Raw genomic sequence first — 17708 nt, 5'->3', positions numbered from 1 at the left:
ACAAAATTACCTTGCCTGCAACCTTTCTCTCTATACACAAAGAACTACTGCTCAGGAAGTAGGAAGGCAGAAGGTGGGTCAGTTTATGCAAATTCATGCTGTCAATGTGCCTTGCACATTCATGCAGAATTTCTAGATCCTTGCTGGAGACAAGAGAGCAGGCCTTGTTTCAGATCAACTGTCCCTAGCAAGGAACGTCTGAGCACATCCATTCTTTTGCTCTCTAGCCCCTGGCTTGGGACTCACCCTCACTGGCTGAGGAGTGAAGTTCTGCATACCAACGTTGCATAGAAGGTATGTTTGTGATTGGTTTGAGATGGGTGGGAGGTCAAGAGCAGGGAAAAGCAAGTCACTTTCACTTCTAGTCTCCTCTTCTATGCCTACCTGCCGTTCACTCACTCTGTCTTTGTTTCATTCTCTCCTTCCTCAACACCCCATCTCACTCACTCGCTCTATCATTTGTGCTCTTTCCCCTTGCTCTTCATTTCATAGTGGAAACATCTCTTGAATGGATCATTAGAAAATGAGGTTACATAAAATTAAAAATCTACTTATTGGAAACCAAAAATATCACAAGACTGAATGTAAGCCATTTCTTCAATAAAAGGGATTTTTTAGGCACCCCCCAAAAAACACATAAAACACCACTAGTGCTAGAAGAATATTATAAGAGCTTGAAGACAGAATTGGGCAAATTCATTTGCAGTTGAAACTGAAGTTTGGTACTTATTCAGATATTATATGCACTGCCAATTTTTAGCTGAGATTCTGAAGGAACGCAGAGACAAAATGGACTTAAAGTTTTGTCTGAAGTGGGATTCGAACCCACGCCTCCAGGAGAGACTGCGGCTTTAACGCAGCGCCTTAGACCACTCGGCCATCCTGACCACATGTTGCTTGTCCATCTACATAGTGAGAAAGATAGTGTGAACAAAAAAAACACACATCTTAGGCCATAAGTGGCTATAGCAAGAAAAAAACTCACTGCACTTTTCCAAAAAGACAACCATATAAGCCCATGTGAGGGAAATGATCTGATTTTCTCCCTCAAGAAAAAAGAAGATTAAACATAGGTTTGTCAGAAGTGGGATTTGAACCCACGGCTCCAGAAGAGACTGCGACCTGAACGCAGCGCCTTAGGCCACTCGGCCATCCTGACTTGCATTTGCAGCACCTTCCACAAGCCAGACAGCCATGCAAGTTTGGTACCGAAAAGGCATGCCCTCAATTTATTGATCCCATTATAAGCATTTCCAACAGATCTTTGAACAATCCATACAGAGCAGTACCTATGAAGAACTCTTTAGACCTTTAAAGCGTACAAAGAGAAAGTGCTATTCACCAGCCACTTGAACGGCCCAAAGCTGCTTTGAAATTGAGTCAACAGCCACATCTTGGCTGACTAAAGCAAATTCAACAAGGGAGCTCAATGTCACAACATAGGGTGGAATACGCAAATCCAAGCAGCCCCTGATCACAGCCCTGAGGACATTGCTGTAAGTGTGCTGGAGTCCAGCTGTCTACCTTGTGCATGGCATTCTTCCAAATTTGTATGGCCTGTCTGGCCAGGGAATACAAGAGCATGACTCTTCTAGATGAGCTCTTACATGGGTCCTAAGCTCATTTGGTAAGGATTGCACTTTATCAGCAAGACTTTGTACAACAGAAATATATGAGAAACCCAAGCTCTCCTGACTAGACGAGGACGGAATAACATCCCAGGTGAAGACGAACAGATGCAACTTCCATCAGATGTTATCCTGTTGAAGAAGATTATATCTCCAAAAGTCATTTCAGAAGTGGGATTCGAACCCACGTCTCCAGAGGAGACTGCAGCCTAGACACAGCGCCTTAGACCACTCGGCCATCCTGACAGTTAAGAGTCCTAAGAAATGTATAAAAGTCACTCAGAAATTTCTGCGTCCATGCAAGCTTGAAATAATTTCAACCTTCAAACACAAGGTGCAACTTTTTGCACAGGACAATAAACACAGAAGATCACATATGAAAGCATTTCATTTCACAGGTGTACTGTTTTTATGCTTTTAGAATAACTTATACCTCTCACCAGCTATTTAGGGTTCTGTATCCTACTCACAAAATTATCTTGCCTGCGACCTTTCTCTCTATACACAAACAACTACTGCTCAGGAAGTAGGAAGGCAGGAGGTGGGGCAGTTTATGCAAATTTATGCTGTCAATGTGCCTTGCACATTCATGCAGAATTTCTAGATCCTTGCTGGAAACAAGAGAGCAGGCCTTGTTTCAGATCAACTGTCCCTAGCAAGGAACGTCTGAGCACATCCATTCTTTTGCTCTCTAGCCCCTGGCTTGGGTCTCACCCTCACTGGCTGAGGAGTGAAGTTCTGCATACCAACGTTGCATAGAAGGTATGTTTGTGATTGGTTTGAGATGGGTGGGAGGTCAAGAGCAGGGAAAAGCAAGTCACTTTCACTTCTAGTCTCCTCTTCTATGCCTACCTGCCGTTCACTCACTCTGTCTTTGTTTCATTCTCTCCTTCCTCAACACCCCATCTCACTCACTCGCTCTATCATTTGTGCTCTTTCCCCTTGCTCTTCATTTCATAGTGGAAACATCTCTTGAATGGATCATTAGAAAATGAGGTTACATAAAATTAAAAATCTACTTATTGGAAACCAAAAATATCACAAGACTGAATGTAAGCCATTTCTTCAATAAAAGGGATTTTTTAGGCACCCCCCAAAAAACACATAAAACACCACTAGTGCTAGAAGAATATTATAAGAGCTTGAAGACAGAATTGGGCAAATTCATTTGCAGTTGAAACGGACGTTTGGTACTTATTCAGATATTATATGCACTGCCAATTTTTAGCTGAGATTCTGAAGGAACGCAGAGACAAAATGGACTTAAAGTTTTGTCAGAAGTGGGATTCGAACCCACGCCTCCAGGAGAGACTGCGGCCTTAACGCAGCGCCTTAGACCACTCGGCCATCCTGACCACATGTTGCTTGTCCATCTACATAGTGAGAAAGATAGTGTGAACAAAAAAAACACACATCTAAGGCCATAAGTGGCTATGGCAAGAAAAAAACTCACTGCACTTTTCCAAAAAGACAACCATATAAGCCCATGTGAGGGAAATGATCTGATTTTCTCCCTCAAGAAAAAAGAAGATTAAACACAGGTTTGTCAGAAGTGGGATTCGAACCCACGCCTCCAGGAGAGACTGCGGCCTTAACGCAGCGCCTTAGACCACTCGGCCATCCTGACCACATGTTGCTTGTTAATCTACATAGTGAGAAAGATAGTGTGAACAAAAAAAACACACATCTTAGGCCATGAGTGGCTATAGCAAGAAAAAAACTCACTGCACTTTTCCAAAAAGACAACTATAAGCCCATGTGAGGGAAATGATCTGATTTTCTCCCTCAAGAAAAAAGAAGAATAAACACAGGTTTGTCAGAAGTGGGATTTGAACCCACGCCTCCAGAAGAGACTGCGACCTGAACACAGCGCCTTAGACCACTCGGCCATCCTGACTTGCATTTGCAGCACCTTCCACAAGCCAGACAGCCATGCAAGTTTGGTACCGAAAAGGCATGCCCTCAATTTATTTATCCCGTTATAAGCATTTCCAACAGATCTTTGAACAATCCATACAGAGCAGTACCTAAGAAGAACTCTTTAGACCTTTAAAGCGTACAAAGAGAAAGTGCTATTCTCCAGCCACTTGAACGGCCCAAAGCTGCTTTGAAATTGAGTCAACAGCCACATCTTGGCTGACTAAAGCAAATTCAACAAGGGACCTCAATGTCACAACATAGGGTGGAATACGCAAATCTAAGCAGCCCCTGTTCACAGCCCTGAGGACATTGCTGTAAGTGTGCTGGAGTACAGCTGTCTACCAGGTGCTTGGCATTCTTCCAAATTTGCATGGCCTGTCTGGCCAGGGAATACAAGAGCATGACTCTTCTAGATGAGCTCTTACATGGGTCCTAAGCTCATTTGGTAAGGATTGCACTTTATCAGCAAGACTTTGTACAACAGAAATATATGAGAAACCCAAGCTCTCTTGACTAGACGAGGACGGAATAACGTCCCAGGTAAAGATGAACAGATGCAACTTCCATCAGATGTTATCCTGTTGAAGAAGATTATATCTCCAAAAGTCATTTCAGAAGTGGGATTCGAACCCACGCTTCCAGAGGAGACTGCAGCCTAGACACAGCGCCTTAGACCACTCGGCCATCCTGACAGTGAAGAGTCCTAAGAAATGTATAAAAGTCACTCAGAAATTTCTGCGTCCATGCAAGCTTGAAATAATTTCAACCTTCAAACACAAGGTGCAACTTTTTGCACAGGACAATAAACACAGAAGATCACATATGAAAGCATTTCATTTCACAGGTGTACTGTTTTTATGCTTTTAGAATAACTTATACCTCTCACCAGCTATTTAGGGTTGTGTATCCTACTCACAAAATTATCTTGCCTGCGACCTCTCTCTTTATACACAAACAACTACTGCTCAGGAAGTAGGAAGGCAGAAGGTGGGGCAGTTTATGCAAATTTATGCTGTCAATGTGCCTTGCAGATTCATGCAGAATTTCTAGATCCTTGCTGGAAACAAGAGAGCAGGCCTTGTTTCAGATCAACTGTCCCTAGCAAGGAACGTCTGAGCACATCCATTCTTTTGCTCTCTAGCCCCTGGCTTGGGACTCACCCTCACTGGCTGAAGAGTGAAGTTCTGCATACCAACGTTGCATAGAAGGTATGTTTGTGATTGGTTTGAGATGGGTGGGAGGTCAAGAGCAGGGAAAGGCAAGTCACTTTCACTTCTAGTCTCCTCTTCTATGCCTACCTGCCGTTCACTCACTCTGTCTTTGTTTCATTCTCTCCTTCCTCAACACCCCATCTCACTCACTGGCTCTATCATTTGTGCTCTTTCCCCTTGCTCTTCATTTCATAGTGGAAACATCTCTTGAATGGATCATTAGAAAATGAGGTTACATAAAATTAAAAATCTACTTATTGGAAACCAAAAATATCACAAGACTGAATGTAAGCCATTTCTTCAATAAAAGGGATTTTTTAGGCACCCCCCAAAAAACACATAAAACACCACTAGTGCTAGAAGAATATTATACGAGCTTGAAGACAGAATTGGGCAAATTCATTTGCAGTTGAAACTGAAGTTTGGTACTTATTCAGATATTATATGCACTGCCAATTTTTAGCTGAGATTCTGAAGGAACGCAGAGACAAAATGGACTTAAAGTTTTGTCAGAAGTGGGATTCGAACCCACGCCTCCAGGAGAGACTGCGGCCTTAACGCAGCGCCTTAGACCACTCGGCCATCCTGACCACATGTTGCTTGTTCATCTACATAGTGAGAAAGATAGTGTGAACAAAAAAAACACTCATCTTAGGCCATGAGTGGCTATAGCAAGAAAAAAACTCACTGCACTTTTTCAAAAAGACAACCATATAAGCCCATATGAGGGAAATGATCTGATTTTCTCCCTCAAGAAAAAAGAAGATTAAACACAGGTTTGTCAGAAGTGGGATTTGAACCCACGCCTCCAGAAGAGACTGCGACCTGAACGCAGTGCCTTAGACCACTCGGCCATCCTGACTTGCATTTGCCGCACCTTCCACAAGCCAGACAGCCATGCAAGTGGGGTACCGAAAAGGCATGCCCTCAATTTATTTATCCCATTATAAGCATTTCCAACAGATCTCTGAACAATCCATACAGAGCAGTACCTATGAAGAACTCTTTAGACCTTTAATGAGTACAAAGAGAAAGTGCTATTCACCAGCCACTTGAACGGCCCAAAGCTGCTTTGAAATTGAGTCAATAGCCACATCTTGGCTGACTAAAGCAAATTCAACAAGGGATCTCAATGTCACAACATAGGGTGGAATTCGCAAATCTAAGCAGCCCCTGATCACTGCCCTGAGGAAATTGCTGTAAGTGTGCTTGAGTCCAGCTGTCTACCAGGTGCTTGGCATTCTTCCAAATTTGTATGGCCTGTCTGGCCAGGGAATACAAGAGAATGACTCTTCTAGATGAGCTCTTACATGGGTCATGAGCTCATTTGGTAAGGATTGCACTTTATCAGCAAGACTTTGTACAACAGAAATATATGAGAAACCCAAGCTCTCTTGACTAGACGAGGACAGAATAACATCCCAGGCGAAGACGAACAGAAGCAACTTCCATCAGATGTTATCCTGATGAAGAAGATTATATCTCCAAAAGTCATTTCAGAAGTGGGATTCGAACCCACGCCTCCAGAGGAGAATCCGGCCTAAACACAGCGCCTTAGACCACTCGGCCATCCTGACAGTGAAGAGTCCTAAGAAATGTATAAAAGTCACTCAGAAATTTCTGCGTCCATGCAAGCTTGAAATATTTTCAACCTTCAAACACAAGGTGCAACTTTTTGCACAGGACAATAAACACAGAAGATCACGTATGAAAGCATTTCATTTCACAGGTGTACTGTTTTTATGCTTTTAGAATAACTTATACCTCTCACCAGCTATTTAGGGTTCTGTATCCTACTCACAAAATTACCTTGCCTGCGACCTTTCTCTCTATACACAAACAACTACTGCTCAGGAAGTAGGAAGGCAGAAGGTGGGGCAGTTTATGCAAATTTATGCTGTCAATGTGCCTTGCACATTCATGCAGAATTTCTAGATCCTTGCTGGAAACAAGAGAGCAGGCCTTGTTTGAAATCAACTGTCCCTAGCAAGGAACGTCTGAGCACATCCATTCTTTTGCTCTCTAGCCCCTGGCTTGGGACTCACCCTCACTGGCTGAGGAGTGAAGTTCTGCATACCAACGTTGCATAGAAGGTATGTTTGTGATTGGTTTGAGATGGGTGGGAGGTCAAGAGCAGGGAAAGGCAAGTCACTTTCACTTCTAGTCTCCTCTTCTATGCCTACCTGCCGTTCACTCACTCTGTCTTTGTTTCATTCTCTCCTTCCTCAACACCCCATCTCACTCACTGGCTCTATCATTTGTGCTCTTTCCCCTTGCTCTTCATTTCATAGTGGAAACATCTCTTGAATGGATCATTAGAAAATGAGGTTACATAAAATTAAAAATCTACTTATTGGAAACCAAAAATATCACAAGACTGAATGTAAGCCATTTCTTCAATAAAAGGGATTTTTTAGGCACCCCCCAAAAAACACATAAAACACCACTAGTGCTAGAAGAATATTATAAGAGCTTGAAGACAGAATTGGGCAAATTCATTTGCAGTTGAAACTGAAGTTTGGTACTTATTCAGATATTATATTCACTGCCAATTTTTAGCTGAGATTCTGAAAGAACGCAGAGACAAAATGGACTTAAAGTTTTGTCAGAAGTGGGATTCGAACCCACGCCTCCAGGAGAGACAGTGGCCTTAACGCAGCACCTTAGACCACTCGGCCATCCTGACCACATGTTGCTCGTCCATCTACATAGTGAGAAAGATAGTGCGAACAAGAAAAACACACATCTTAGGCCATAAGTGGCTATAGCAAGAAAAAAACTCACTGCACTTTTCCAAAAAGACAACCATATAAGCCCATGTGAGGGAAATGATCTGATTTTCTCCCTCAAAAAAAAAGAAGATTAAACACAGGTTTGTCAGAAGTGGGATTTGAACCCACGCCTCCAGAAGAGACTGCGACCTGAACGCAGCGCCTTAGACCACTTGGCCATCCTGACTTGCATTTGCAGCTCCTTCCACAAGCCAGATTCCCATGCAAGTTTGGTACCGAAAAGGCATGCCCTCAATTTATTTATCCCATTATAAGCATTTCCAACAGATCTTTGAACAATCCATACAGAGCAGTACCTATGAAGAACTCTTTAGACCTTTAAAGCGTACAAAGAGAAAGTGCTATTCACCAGCCACTTGAACGGCCCAAAGCTGCTTTGAAATTGAGTCAACAGCCACATCTTGGCTGACTAAAGCAAATTCAACAAGGGAGCTCAATGTCACAACATAGGGTGGAATACGCAAATCTAAGCAGCCCCTGATCACAGCCCTGAGGACATTGCTGTAAGTGTGCTGGAGTACAGCTGTCTACCAGGTGCTTGGCATTCTTCCAAATTTGCATGGCCTGTCTGGCCAGGGAATACAAGAGCATGACTCTTCTAGATGAGCTCTTACATGGGTCCTAAGCTCATTTGGTAAGGATTGCACTTTATCAGCAAGACTTTGTACAACAGAAATATATGAGAAACCCAAGCTCTCTTGACTAGACGAGGACGGAATAACGTCCCAGGTGAAGACGAACAGATGCAACTTCCATCAGATGTTATCCTGATGAAGAAGATTATATCTCCAAAAGTCATTTCAGAAGTGGGATTCGAACCCACGCCTCCAGAGGAGACTGCAGCCTAAACACAGCACCTTAGACCACTCGGCCATCCTGACAGTGAAGAGTCCTAAGAAATGTATAAAAGTCACTCAGAAATGTCTGCGTCCATGCAAGCTTGAAATAATTTCAACCTTCAAACACAAGGTGCAACTTTTTGCACAGGACAATAAACACAGAAGATCACATATGAAAGCATTTCATTTCACAGGTGTACTGTTTTTATGCTTTTAGAATAACTTATACCTCTCACCAGCTATTTAGGGTTCTGTATCCTACTCACAAAATTATCTTGCCTGCGACCTCTCTCTTTATACACAAACAACTACTGCTGAGGAAGTAGGAAGGCAGAAGGTGGGGCAGTTTATGCAAATTTATGCTGTCAATGTGCCTTGCAGATTCTTGCAGAATTTCTAGATCCTTGCTGGAAACAAGAGAGCAGGCCTTGTTTCAGATCAACTGTCCCTAGCAAGGAATGTCTGAGCACATCCATTCTTTTGCTCTCTAGCCCCTGGCTTGGGACTCACCCTCACTGGCTGAGGAGTGAAGTTCTGCATACCAACGTTGCATAGAAGGTATGTTTGTGATTGGTTTGAGATGGGTGGGAGGTCAAGAGCAGGGAAAAGCAAGTCACCTTCACTTCTAGTCTCCTCTTCTATGCCTACCTGCCGTTCACTCACTCTGTCTTTGTTTCATTCTCTCCTTCCTCAACACCCCATCTCACTCACTGGCTCTATCATTTGTGCTCTTTCCCCTTGCTCTTCATTTCATAGTGGAAACATCTCTTGAATGGATCATTAGAAAATGAGGCTACATAAAATTAAAAATCTACTTATTGGAAACCAAAAATATCACAAGACTGAATGTAAGCCATTTCTCCAATAAAAGGGATTTTTTAGGCACCCCCGAAAAAAAACATAAAACACCACTAGTGCTAGAAGAATATTATACGAGCTTGAAGACAGAATTGGGCAAATTCATTTGCAGTTGAAACTGAAGTTTGGTACTTATTCAGATATTATATGCACTGCCAATTTTTAGGTGAGATTCTGAAGGAACGCAGAGACAAAATGGACTTAAAGTTTTGTCAGAAGTGGGATTCGAACCCACGCCTTCAGGAGAGACTGCGGCCTTAACGCAGCGCCTTAGACCACTCGGCCATCCTGACCACATGTTGCTTGTTCATCTACATAGTGAGAAAGATAGTGTGAACAAAAAAACACACATCTTAGGCCATGAGATGCTATAGCAAGAAAAAAACTCACTGCACTTTTCCAAAAAGACAACCATATAAGCCCATGTGAGGGAAATGATCTGATTTTCTCCCTCAAGAAAAAAGAAGATTAAACACAGGTTTGTCAGAAGTGGGATTTGAACCCACGCCTCCAGAAGAGACTGCGACCTGAACGCAGCGCCTTAGACCACTCGGCCATCCTGACTTGCATTTGCAGCACCTTCCACAAGCCAGACAGCCATGCAAGTGGGGTACCGAAAAGGCATGCCCTCAATTTATTTATCCCATTATAAGCATTTCCAACAGATCTTTGAACAATCCATACAGAGCAGTACCTATGAAGAACTCTTTAGACCTTTAATGAGTACAAAGAGAAAGTGCTATTCACCAGCCACTTGAACGGCCCAAAGCTGCTTTGAAATTGAGTCAGTAGCCACATCTTGGCTGACTAAAGCAAATTCAACAAGGGACATCAATGTCACAACATAGGGTGGAATACGCAAATCTAAGCAGCCCCTGATCACAGCCCTGAGGACATTGCTGTAAGTGTGCTGGAGTACAGCTGTCTACCAGGTGCTTGGCATTCTTCCAAATTTGCATGGCCTGTCTGGCCAGGGAATACAAGAGCATGACTCTTCTAGATGAGCTCTTACATGGGTCCTAAGCTCATTTGGTAAGGATTGCACTTTATCAGCAAGACTTTGTACAACAGAAATATATGAGAAACCCAAGCTCTCTTGACTAGACGAGGACGGAATAAGGTCACAGGTGAAGAAGAACAGATGCAACTTCCATCAGATGTTATCCTGATGAAGAAGATTATATCTCCAAAAGTCATGTCAGAAGTGGGATTCGAACCCACGCCTCCAGAGGAGACTGCGGCCTAAACACAGCGCCTTAGACCACTCGGCCATCCTGACAGTGAAGAGTCCTAAGAAATGTATAAAAGTCACTCAGAAATTTCTGCGTCCATGCAAGCTTGAAATAATTTCAATCTTCAAACACAAGGTGCAACTTTTTGCACAGGACAATAAACACAGAAGATCACATATGAAAGCATTTCATTTCACAGGTGTACTGTTTTTATGCTTTTAGAATAACTTATACCTCTCACCAGCTATTTAGGGTTCTGTATCCTACTCACAAAATTACCTTGCCTGCAACCTTTCTCTCTATACACAAAGAACTACTGCTCAGGAAGTAGGAAGGCAGAAGGTGGGTCAGTTTATGCAAATTCATGCTGTCAATGTGCCTTGCACATTCATGCAGAATTTCTAGATCCTTGCTGGAGACAAGAGAGCAGGCCTTGTTTCAGATCAACTGTCCCTAGCAAGGAACGTCTGAGCACATCCATTCTTTTGCTCTCTAGCCCCTGGCTTGGGACTCACCCTCACTGGCTGAGGAGTGAAGTTCTGCATACCAACGTTGCATAGAAGGTATGTTTGTGATTGGTTTGAGATGGGTGGGAGGTCAAGAGCAGGGAAAAGCAAGTCACTTTCACTTCTAGTCTCCTCTTCTATGCCTACCTGCCGTTCACTCACTCTGTCTTTGTTTCATTCTCTCCTTCCTCAACACCCCATCTCACTCACTCGCTCTATCATTTGTGCTCTTTCCCCTTGCTCTTCATTTCATAGTGGAAACATCTCTTGAATGGATCATTAGAAAATGAGGTTACATAAAATTAAAAATCTACTTATTGGAAACCAAAAATATCACAAGACTGAATGTAAGCCATTTCTTCAATAAAAGGGATTTTTTAGGCACCCCCCAAAAAACACATAAAACACCACTAGTGCTAGAAGAATATTATAAGAGCTTGAAGACAGAATTGGGCAAATTAATTTGCAGTTGAAACTGAAGTTTGGTACTTATTCAGATATTATATGCACTGCCAATTTTTAGCTGAGATTCTGAAGGAACGCAGAGACAAAATGGACTTAAAGTTTTGTCTGAAGTGGGATTCGAACCCACGCCTCCAGGAGAGACTGCGGCTTTAACGCAGCGCCTTAGACCACTCGGCCATCCTGACCACATGTTGCTTGTCCATCTACATAGTGAGAAAGATAGTGTGAACAAAAAAAACACACATCTTAGGCCATAAGTGGCTATAGCAAGAAAAAAACTCACTGCACTTTTCCAAAAAGACAACCATATAAGCCCATGTGAGGGAAATGATCTGATTTTCTCCCTCAAGAAAAAAGAAGATTAAACACAGGTTTGTCAGAAGTGGGATTTGAACCCACAGCTCCAGAAGAGACTGCGACCTGAACGCAGCGCCTTAGGCCACTCGGCCATCCTGACTTGCATTTGCAGCACCTTCCACAAGCCAGACAGCCATGCAAGTTTGGTACCGAAAAGGCATGCCCTCAATTTATTGATCCCATTATAAGCATTTCCAACAGATCTTTGAACAATCCATACAGAGCAGTACCTATGAAGAACTCTTTAGACCTTTAAAGCGTACAAAGAGAAAGTGCTATTCACCAGCCACTTGAACGGCCCAAAGCTGCTTTGAAATTGAGTCAACAGCCACATCTTGGCTGACTAAAGCAAATTCAACAAGGGAGCTCAATGTCACAACATAGGGTGGAATACGCAAATCTAAGCAGCCCCTGATCACAGCCCTGAGGACATTGCTGTAAGTGTGCTGGAGTACAGCTGTCTACCAGGTGTTTGGCATTCTTCCAAATTTGCATGGCCTGTCTGGCCAGGGAATACAAGAGCATGACTCTTTTAGATGAGCTCTTACATGGGTCCTAAGCTCATTTGGTAAGGATTGCACTTTATCAGCAAGACTTTGTACAACAGAAATATATGAGAAACCCAAGCTCTCCTGACTAGACGAGGACGGAATAACATCCCAGGTGAAGACGAACAGATGCAACTTCCATCAGATGTTATCCTGTTGAAGAAGATTATATCTCCAAAAGTCATTTCAGAAGTGGGATTCGAACCCACGTCTCCAGAGGAGACTGCAGCCTAGACACAGCGCCTTAGACCACTCGGCCATCCTGACAGTTAAGAGTCCTAAGAAATGTATAAAAGTCACTCAGAAATTTCTGCGTCCATGCAAGCTTGAAATAATTTCAACCTTCAAACACAAGGTGCAACTTTTTGCACAGGACAATAAACACAGAAGATCACATATGAAAGCATTTCATTTCACAGGTGTACTGTTTTTATGCTTTTAGAATAACTTATACCTCTCACCAGCTATTTAGGGTTCTGTATCCTACTCACAAAATTATCTTGCCTGCGACCTTTCTCTCTATACACAAACAACTACTGCTCAGGAAGTAGGAAGGCAGGAGGTGGGGCAGTTTATGCAAATTTATGCTGTCAATGTGCCTTGCACATTCATGCAGAATTTCTAGATCCTTGCTGGAAACAAGAGAGCAGGCCTTGTTTCAGATCAACTGTCCCTAGCAAGGAACGTCTGAGCACATCCATTCTTTTGCTCTCTAGCCCCTGGCTTGGGTCTCACCCTCACTGGCTGAGGAGTGAAGTTCTGCATACCAACGTTGCATAGAAGGTATGTTTGTGATTGGTTTGAGATGGGTGGGAGGTCAAGAGCAGGGAAAAGCAAGTCACTTTCACTTCTAGTCTCCTCTTCTATGCCTACCTGCCGTTCACTCACTCTGTCTTTGTTTCATTCTCTCCTTCCTCAACACCCCATCTCACTCACTCGCTCTATCATTTGTGCTCTTTCCCCTTGCTCTTCATTTCATAGTGGAAACATCTCTTGAATGGATCATTAGAAAATGAGGTTACATAAAATTAAAAATCTACTTATTGGAAACCAAAAATATCACAAGACTGAATGTAAGCCATTTCTTCAATAAAAGGGATTTTTTAGGCACCCCCCAAAAAACACATAAAACACCACTAGTGCTAGAAGAATATTATAAGAGCTTGAAGACAGAATTGGGCAAATTCATTTGCAGTTGAAACGGACGTTTGGTACTTATTCAGATATTATATGCACTGCCAATTTTTAGCTGAGATTCTGAAGGAACGCAGACACAAAATGGACTTAAAGTTTTGTCAGAAGTGGGATTCGAACCCACGCCTCCAGGAGAGACTGCGGCCTTAACGCAGCGCCTTAGACCACTCGGCCATCCTGACCACATGTTGCTTGTCCATCTACATAGTGAGAAAGATAGTGTGAACAAAAAAAACACACATCTAAGGCCATAAGTGGCTATGGCAAGAAAAAAACTCACTGCACTTTTCCAAAAAGACAACCATATAAGCCCATGTGAGGGAAATGATCTGATTTTCTCCCTCAAGAAAAAAGAAGATTAAACACAGGTTTGTCAGAAGTGGGATTCGAACCCACGCCTCTAGGAGAGACTGCGGCCTTAACGCAGCGCCTTAGACCACTCGGCCATCCTGACCACATGTTGCTTTTTAATCTACATAGTGAGAAAGATAGTGTGAACAAAAAAAACACACATCTTAGGCCATGAGTGGCTATAGCAAGAAAAAAACTCACTGCACTTTTCCAAAAAGACAACCATATAAGCCCATGTGAGGGAAATGATCTGATTTTCTCCCTCAAGAAAAAAGAAGAATAAACACAGGTTTGTCAGAAGTGGGATTTGAACCCACGCCTCCAGAAGAGACTGCGACCTGAACACAGCGCCTTAGACCACTCGGCCATCCTGACTTGCATTTGCAGCACCTTCCACAAGCCAGACAGCCATGCAAGTTTGGTACCGAAAAGGCATGCCCTCAATTTATTTATCCCGTTATAAGCATTTCCAACAGATCTTTGAACAATCCATACAGAGCAGTACCTAAGAAGAACTCTTTAGACCTTTAAAGCGTACAAAGAGAAAGTGCTATTCTCCAGCCACTTGAACGGCCCAAAGCTGCTTTGAAATTGAGTCAACAGCCACATCTTGGCTGACTAAAGCAAATTCAACAAGGGACCTCAATGTCACAACATAGGGTGGAATACGCAAATCTAAGCAGCCCCTGTTCACAGCCCTGAGGACATTGCTGTAAGTGTGCTGGAGTACAGCTGTCTACCAGGTGCTTGGCATTCTTCCAAATTTGCATGGCCTGTCTGGCCAGGGAATACAAGAGCATGACTCTTCTAGATGAGCTCTTACATGGGTCCTAAGCTCATTTGGTAAGGATTGCACTTTATCAGCAAGACTTTGTACAACAGAAATATATGAGAAACCCAAGCTCTCTTGACTAGACGAGGACGGAATAACGTCCCAGGTAAAGATGAACAGATGCAACTTCCATCAGTTGTTTCCTGATGAAGAAGATTATATCTCCAAAAGTCATTTCAGAAGTGGGATTCGAACCCACGCTTCCAGAGGAGACTGCAGCCTAGACACAGCGCCTTAGACCACTCGGCCATCCTGACAGTGAAGAGTCCTAAGAAATGTATAAAAGTCACTCAGAAATTTCTGCGTCCATGCAAGCTTGAAATAATTTCAACCTTCAAACACAAGGTGCAACTTTTTGCACAGGACAATAAACACAGAAGATCACATATGAAAGCATTTCATTTCACAGGTGTACTGTTTTTATGCTTTTAGAATAACTTATACCTCTCACCAGCTATTTAGGGTTCTGTATCCTACTCACAAAATTATCTTGCCTGCGACCTCTCTCTTTATACACAAACAACTACTGCTCAGGAAGTAGGAAGGCAGAAGGTGGGGCAGTTTATGCAAATTTATGCTGTCAATGTGCCTTGCAGATTCATGCAGAATTTCTAGATCCTTGCTGGAAACAAGAGAGCAGGCCTTGTTTCAGATCAACTGTCCCTAGCAAGGAACGTCTGAGCACATCCATTCTTTTGCTCTCTAGCCCCTGGCTTGGGACTCACCCTCACTGGCTGAGGAGTGAAGTTCTGCATACCAACGTTGCATAGAAGGTATGTTTGTGATTGGTTTGAGATGGGTGGGAGGTCAAGAGCAGGGAAAAGCAAGTCACCTTCACTTCTAGTCTCCTCTTCTATGCCTACCTGCCGTTCACTCACTCTGTCTTTGTTTCATTCTCTCCTTCCTCAACACCCCATCTCACTCACTGGCTCTATCATTTGTGCTCTTTCCCCTTGCTCTTCATTTCATAGTGGAAACATCTCTTGAATGGATCATTAGAAAATGAGGTTACATAAAATTAAAAATCTACTTATTGGAAACCAAAAATATCACAAGACTGAATGTAAGCCATTTCTTCAATAAAAGGGATTTTTTAGGCACCCCCCAAAAAACACATAAAACACCACTAGTGCTAGAAGAATATTATACGAGCTTGAAGACAGAATTGGGCAAATTCATTTGCAGTTGAAACTGAAGTTTGGTACTTATTCAGATATTATATGCACTGCCAATTTTTAGCTGAGATTCTGAAGGAATGCAGAGACAAAATGGACTTAAAGTTTTGTCAGAAGTGGGATTCGAACCCACGCCTCCAGAAGAGACTGCGGCCTTAACGCAGCGCCTTAGACCACTCGGCCATCCTGACCACATGTTGCTTGTTCATCTACATAGTGAGAAAGATAGTGTGAACAAAAAAAACACTCATCTTAGGCCATGAGTGGCTATAGCAAGAAAAAAACTCACTGCACTTTTTCAAAAAGACAACCATATAAGCCCATATGAGGGAAATGATCTGATTTTCTCCCTCAAGAAAAAAGAAGATTAAACACAGGTTTGTCAGAAGTGGGATTTGAACCCACGCCTCCAGAAGAGACTGCGACCTGAACGCAGTGCCTTAGACCACTCGGCCATCCTGACTTGCATTTGCCGCACCTTCCACAAGCCAGACAGCCATGCAAGTGGGGTACCGAAAAGGCATGCCCTCAATTTATTTATCCCATTATAAGCATTTCCAACAGATCTCTGAACAATCCATACAGAGCAGTACCTATGAAGAACTCTTTAGACCTTTAATGAGTACAAAGAGAAAGTGCTATTCACCAGCCACTTGAACGGCCCAAAGCTGCTTTGAAATTGAGTCAATAGCCACATCTTGGCTGACTAAAGCAAATTCAACAAGGGATCTCAATGTCACAACATAGGGTGGAATACGCAAATCTAAGCAGCCCCTGTTCACAGCCCTGAGGACATTGCTGTAAGTGTGCTGGAGTACAGCTGTCTACCAGGTGCTTGGCATTCTTCCAAATTTGCATGGCCTGTCTGGCCAGGGAATACAAGAGCATGACTCTTCTAGATGAGCTCTTACATGGGTCCTAAGCTCATTTGGTAAGGATTGCACTTTATCAGCAAGACTTTGTACAACAGAAATATATGAGAAACCCAAGCTCTCTTGACTAGACGAGGACGGAATAACGTCCCAGGTAAAGATGAACAGATGCAACTTCCATCAGATGTTATCCTGTTGAAGAAGATTATATCTCCAAAAGTCATTTCAGAAGTGGGATTCGAACCCACGCTTCCAGAGGAGACTGCAGCCTAGACACAGCGCCTTAGACCACTCGGCCATCCTGACAGTGAAGAGTCCTAAGAAATGTATAAAAGTCACTCAGAAATTTCTGCGTCCATGCAAGCTTGAAATAATTTCAACCTTCAAACACAAGGTGCAACTTTTTGCACAGGACAATAAACACAGAAGATCACATATGAAAGCATTTCATTTCACAGGTGTACTGTTTTTATGCTTTTAGAATAACTTATACCTCTCACCAGCTATTTAGGGTTCTGTATCCTACTCACAAAATTATCTTGCCTGCGACCTCTCTCTTTATACACAAACAACTACTGCTCAGGAAGTAGGAAGGCAGAAGGTGGGGCAGTTTATGCAAATTTATGCTGTCAATGTGCCTTGCAGATTCATGCAGAATTTCTAGATCCTTGCTGGAAACAAGAGAGCAGGCCTTGTTTCAGATCAACTGTCCCTAGCAAGGAACGTCTGAGCACATCCATTCTTTTGCTCTCTAGCCCCTGGCTTGGGACTCACCCTCACTGGCTGAAGAGTGAAGTTCTGCATACCAACGTTGCATAGAAGGTATGTTTGTGATTGGTTTGAGATGGGTGGGAGGTCAAGAGCAGGGAAAGGCAAGTCACTTTCACTTCTAGTCTCCTCTTCTATGCCTACCTGCCGTTCACTCACT

General features: G+C 43.0%; 18 non-coding genes across 18 annotated transcripts; all 18 read right to left on the bottom strand.

The window, feature by feature from the left end:
• Positions 1 to 804: 804 nt before the first annotated feature.
• Positions 805 to 887, bottom strand: TRNAF-AAA (transfer RNA phenylalanine (anticodon AAA)). The gene has a single exon. It is a non-coding gene; the product is annotated as a tRNA-Phe (tRNA).
• Positions 888 to 1076: 189 nt separating this feature from the next.
• Positions 1077 to 1159, bottom strand: TRNAL-CAG (transfer RNA leucine (anticodon CAG)). Its single transcript has one exon. It is a non-coding gene; the product is annotated as a tRNA-Leu (tRNA).
• A 1741-nt stretch (positions 1160 to 2900) lies between these two features.
• On the bottom strand, positions 2901 to 2983 carry TRNAL-AAG (transfer RNA leucine (anticodon AAG)). The gene has a single exon. It is a non-coding gene; the product is annotated as a tRNA-Leu (tRNA).
• Positions 2984 to 3172: 189 nt separating this feature from the next.
• TRNAL-AAG (transfer RNA leucine (anticodon AAG)) lies at positions 3173 to 3255 on the bottom strand. The gene has a single exon. It is a non-coding gene; the product is annotated as a tRNA-Leu (tRNA).
• Positions 3256 to 3442: 187 nt separating this feature from the next.
• Positions 3443 to 3525, bottom strand: TRNAL-CAG (transfer RNA leucine (anticodon CAG)). The gene has a single exon. It is a non-coding gene; the product is annotated as a tRNA-Leu (tRNA).
• Positions 3526 to 5266: 1741 nt separating this feature from the next.
• Positions 5267 to 5349, bottom strand: TRNAL-AAG (transfer RNA leucine (anticodon AAG)). The gene has a single exon. It is a non-coding gene; the product is annotated as a tRNA-Leu (tRNA).
• A 189-nt stretch (positions 5350 to 5538) lies between these two features.
• TRNAL-CAG (transfer RNA leucine (anticodon CAG)) lies at positions 5539 to 5621 on the bottom strand. The gene has a single exon. It is a non-coding gene; the product is annotated as a tRNA-Leu (tRNA).
• A 2013-nt stretch (positions 5622 to 7634) lies between these two features.
• On the bottom strand, positions 7635 to 7717 carry TRNAL-CAG (transfer RNA leucine (anticodon CAG)). The gene has a single exon. It is a non-coding gene; the product is annotated as a tRNA-Leu (tRNA).
• Positions 7718 to 8349: 632 nt separating this feature from the next.
• TRNAL-UAG (transfer RNA leucine (anticodon UAG)) lies at positions 8350 to 8432 on the bottom strand. The gene has a single exon. It is a non-coding gene; the product is annotated as a tRNA-Leu (tRNA).
• A 1026-nt stretch (positions 8433 to 9458) lies between these two features.
• Positions 9459 to 9541, bottom strand: TRNAL-AAG (transfer RNA leucine (anticodon AAG)). Its single transcript has one exon. It is a non-coding gene; the product is annotated as a tRNA-Leu (tRNA).
• A 188-nt stretch (positions 9542 to 9729) lies between these two features.
• TRNAL-CAG (transfer RNA leucine (anticodon CAG)) lies at positions 9730 to 9812 on the bottom strand. Its single transcript has one exon. It is a non-coding gene; the product is annotated as a tRNA-Leu (tRNA).
• A 632-nt stretch (positions 9813 to 10444) lies between these two features.
• TRNAL-UAG (transfer RNA leucine (anticodon UAG)) lies at positions 10445 to 10527 on the bottom strand. Its single transcript has one exon. It is a non-coding gene; the product is annotated as a tRNA-Leu (tRNA).
• Positions 10528 to 11553: 1026 nt separating this feature from the next.
• Positions 11554 to 11636, bottom strand: TRNAF-AAA (transfer RNA phenylalanine (anticodon AAA)). The gene has a single exon. It is a non-coding gene; the product is annotated as a tRNA-Phe (tRNA).
• Positions 11637 to 13649: 2013 nt separating this feature from the next.
• Positions 13650 to 13732, bottom strand: TRNAL-AAG (transfer RNA leucine (anticodon AAG)). Its single transcript has one exon. It is a non-coding gene; the product is annotated as a tRNA-Leu (tRNA).
• Positions 13733 to 13921: 189 nt separating this feature from the next.
• On the bottom strand, positions 13922 to 14004 carry TRNAL-AAG (transfer RNA leucine (anticodon AAG)). Its single transcript has one exon. It is a non-coding gene; the product is annotated as a tRNA-Leu (tRNA).
• Positions 14005 to 14193: 189 nt separating this feature from the next.
• Positions 14194 to 14276, bottom strand: TRNAL-CAG (transfer RNA leucine (anticodon CAG)). Its single transcript has one exon. It is a non-coding gene; the product is annotated as a tRNA-Leu (tRNA).
• Positions 14277 to 16016: 1740 nt separating this feature from the next.
• Positions 16017 to 16099, bottom strand: TRNAL-AAG (transfer RNA leucine (anticodon AAG)). The gene has a single exon. It is a non-coding gene; the product is annotated as a tRNA-Leu (tRNA).
• Positions 16100 to 16288: 189 nt separating this feature from the next.
• Positions 16289 to 16371, bottom strand: TRNAL-CAG (transfer RNA leucine (anticodon CAG)). The gene has a single exon. It is a non-coding gene; the product is annotated as a tRNA-Leu (tRNA).
• Between the last annotated feature and the right edge of the window lie 1337 nt (positions 16372 to 17708).

The sequence above is a fragment of the Lissotriton helveticus genome, chromosome 8 (genome assembly GCF_964261635.1).
Source record: "Lissotriton helveticus chromosome 8, aLisHel1.1, whole genome shotgun sequence".
NCBI classification, from domain to species: Eukaryota; Metazoa; Chordata; class Amphibia; order Caudata; family Salamandridae; genus Lissotriton; species Lissotriton helveticus.
The sequence above is the reverse complement of the archived record's forward strand: the minus strand, read 5'-3'. Positions and strand labels throughout refer to the sequence as shown.